This window comes from Gavialis gangeticus, unplaced genomic scaffold (assembly GCF_001723915.1).
Source record: "Gavialis gangeticus isolate Ggan-Ray unplaced genomic scaffold, GavGan_comp1, whole genome shotgun sequence".
Taxonomy (NCBI): Eukaryota; Metazoa; Chordata; order Crocodylia; family Gavialidae; genus Gavialis; species Gavialis gangeticus.
Genome location: NW_017728992.1, coordinates 62,048,440 through 62,052,288, shown reverse-complemented (window position 1 = coordinate 62,052,288; position 3,849 = coordinate 62,048,440).

Below are 3,849 nucleotides of genomic sequence, written 5' to 3'. Positions count from 1 at the left end.
CAGGAATAATGGTCACAAGCCGGCAGAGGGTAGATTCAGACTAGATATCAGGAGGCGCTACGTCACGGTCAGGGCGGCTAGGATCTGGAACCAACTTCCAAGAGAAGTGGTGCTGGCTCCTACCCTGGGGGTCTTTAAGAGGAGGCTAGAGGTACACCTTGCTGGGGTTGTTTGACTCCAGTACTCTTTCCTGCCATGGCAGGGGTTTGGACTCAATGATCTGCTCAGGTCCCTTCTGACCCTAGAAACTATGAAACTATGTTCATAGGCCATTGTGTCCAAGAAGCCCACAAAGGGGTTTGGGGCAGGGATGAGCAGGGGGGATGGTGGGGCATAGGGCGAGGGTGAATCACCCCACCCTGCTCCACTCACAGTTTAAGGACACCGGCCAGTAAGTGCTGGAAAGGTTTTTATCTTTCAGCAATGAGCAGAGTAGCGATTGCTTCTTCTCTTCACTTTCCCCCTACTGCCACTTTTCCATGCTGAAGCCTCAAGCCACCAAGGAGGCACCAAGTTTCCTTCCCTCTGGTCTCATGCACTTAAGAGACCACATCCCATTCAATGGGAACATAAATCTGCCTAACTGACACCTCCTGCCCTATCTCTCAGGGCTATGCTGTACTCCATGGAAGAATCAAGCCTTAGCACAACTACCCAAGGCACTTGTGTGTAAACAGCTCCCTGCCCCACATTGCATTCATGGAAAAGCAACAATAGCATTTGTTGAGCTCAGCAGTCAAAGGGTAAAAAGCAGTTTTGGCAGAGAGCACCTTGAGCTCAGGGACAGGGGATAGCATGCAGCTATGTATGACAACTGCTGTGGTACAACAGGAAGGAGAAATATTCCCTCTTGCAAAACCCCTCTAGCCCTTCTTCTTTCCCTCCCTCCCAGTCCAGGAAAGGGACACATGTGATGGAAGGAGTTCCACATGGGAAGTTTTATCTCAGCCACTTGGCTCTTGCTGCCAGGGTGATTCCTGGGTTGCATACCTGGATAGGCTGGCAAGCCGCCCAATGGCACTTTCCCCCCTCCCCTCTGATCCAATCCATGAGTGAAGTCCAGCGGGCCCTGGATGATTCTGATTCTCACAGCACAGGCACTCACTATAATGACCCCTCAGGGCAATCTCCAACTCCCCTCCTGAAATCAAAGCCCCATCCCAGCACCAGACCATTCCCCCTGCCCCGACCTCAGCTCCTGAAAGCAAAGCAACCTCTTCCTCACCACCTCACAAATTCTTCCCGGGCTGTCAGCCAAATGGCAACCTGGAGTTCCCCAGTGCACTGTCAAAGCAGATTACCTCTCTCCACCTGTGAAGATGCTCCCAGGGGACCATGTTGAGCAGCAGAAACATGGAGTATTGGCTGGGGCTCTCCTAGGAGAACTGGAAAAGCTCATCCCTCTGGGCCCAGCCAACTCTCAACATGGGAATGTTGGGAGCATAGACCCAGGTCATCAGGGACACAGGGCTGAAATGCCTCTCCTGAAAGGAAAGCATTGGGAAGCGGGTGGCATAATAAACTCACCATCCCAGCTGCGTCTCACCCTGGCAGTGTCAGGACCCAGGTGCGAATCCTGAAAGGACCCAGCCCTGAAATGCCTCTCCTGTAAGGGAAGAACAGGGGAAGAGAGCATTGTAAGGGCACCAGTGGTATTCCCTGGAGTGGTCAGTCCCTGCCTGCCTTGGGGATGGACTGCATTGCTGCAGGAACTAGGGTCCCTGGACCCTGGTTTGGGAGCAGAGCAATTGGCCACTGCAGTACCTGCAGAGGAACCCTACTCCATGGCAACCCTTCTCTGCCCCACTCCAGGTGCTGCCTACCCACAGCAGGGCTGGGATCCATGGTCTCCACTGTACCAGGTGGAGAGCAGCTGCTTAGGTCATGGCACTGGTTGGAGAAAAGTCCACACATGGCTCTCATCATAGCTCCTTTGGTGTGTCTGGGTGAGTGTCCAGGTGAGTGAGAAGGTCTGAAATGCTTCTCTTTATATTCTATGCATAGGTGACTGGTAAACGAACCATGGGGGGGGGGGCATATGCCCCCTGACATCCCCACTGCCAACACCACCAGCTGTGTCTGTGGGTGCTCACCAGCTCCATCCCCACCACCGAGGCTGCTGCCAGTGTCTGTGGGTGCCCCACACCCAGACTCAGGAGGCACCGGTCACCCATGATTCCATTTTTATTAATAAAAGTTGCAACCTCTCAAAAAGTCTCTGTGTCTCCCTTGTCTGGAGGCTCTGCATGTGTGGAAGGCCATCTCATGGCAGCCAGGATGGTGGCTCCAGGGTAGTTGCCCGAATACCTGTGAAGTGTATGACAGAGGTGTGTATGAGGTGTTGGCAAAGTAAAGAAGAGATGTTACAAGCTCTGGTTGCAGCCTTTGTGCTCAGGGTGCACATCATGGACTTCTAGTGACCAAGGCTGAGAGCCTACCGTGAAGAATGGTTTGGGACATAATAGGGGGGAAATGGACAGGCTGCTTATACCCAGGTTGCTGAATCACATGATCAGGGGCTCCAGGTGGCCACCCGCTGTTTGGAGGAGACAACCCATGCCACAGCAAAGCTGAAAGAGTCACAGCACCAAGATAAGGAATTTATACACAGGGTCCTGGACCTCTTGGGGTCCACCTACATCAACCCTGACTGGTGTCAGCACTGGCTCCCATGGAAAACCCCTAGCTCTGTCAGGCAGAAGTGGTGGGACAGACTGCAGCCTAGCTCCCCATGCAATGCCATGTCTCGCTCCAGGGACTCTTTTTTGGAGTGACAGGAACAGGGGTGGCAAGTGGGGGGTGGGATCCCAGGATGGCAACTGTGCAGTAATGCTCCTCACCATACCCTGACTGGGAGGTTGCTGGGTGGTGAGGGGGAGCTGGGACAGGGAATGCAGCACATGAAAGCCTCTGACCCATGGTCCAAGAAGGCAGAAAAGCATCCAGTGTGACCTGTTCTGAGAAGAACCAATGGGCAAGGGGAGCAGCACTGGGCTGCCCAAGACCTGATGCCAGGGCCAGCAGGGACACTGCCCTGCTTCTAGGCCCAACTCACTACCCTGACTACCAGTAGTCACTCTGTATGCACTGGCCCCTCAAGTGGCTCCAGGCCAATCCCAAAGGGGTACAGGAGCACTCAGAATAGGGTGAAGAGCATGGTCCACCAGCCCATTGGGCTAGGCTGTCTCTGGAAGGGGTCCTGTGTAGGAGAGCCAGGAGTCCACAACACCCTCTGTGGTGATGCCTCCTGCCCCACAGCTTCCTTCTCCTTTCCCCAGCCCGGCAGCCACCTCCTGTCCTGAAGCTCTCTCAGATAGACAATGGGTCCAGTATCAAACACCTCTCCAGGTCCTACACTGAGAAGTGCCTGGTCTTCACTCTGGACCATTGAAAGTAGGGTGCCAGGTCAAAAGCCCCTGCCCCGCTCCCCCTCCAAGATTTCATGTTTGATGAGTTCAGCTGCTGCAGCATTCCCCACCACTCTTCCCCCTTCCCCCTCCCCATCCTATCCACCCCTTCCAGGTTCTTTCACCCATTTCTCAACCCTGCCCCACCACCCAAAGGTTTTCTAGATGTGTTAATTGGGAAGAGGGACCAAGATCTGCCATGGGCAACGTTCAGCAGGTTTCTCTCTATTAAACACATCAGAAGTTTGATAATGTGACGGGTTAGCAGGCAGTGACCTAGCCCAGGGCTTTTGAAAGGGCAAAAGATGATTGGAGGACTTGGGATTCCCTTTCCTCACCAACCTGGTAATGATTTGGTCCAGGGGTTTTGAAGGGGTAAAAGATGATTGGAGGACTTGGGATTCCCTTTCCGCACCAATCAGGCCCCAGACACTCACCCCCC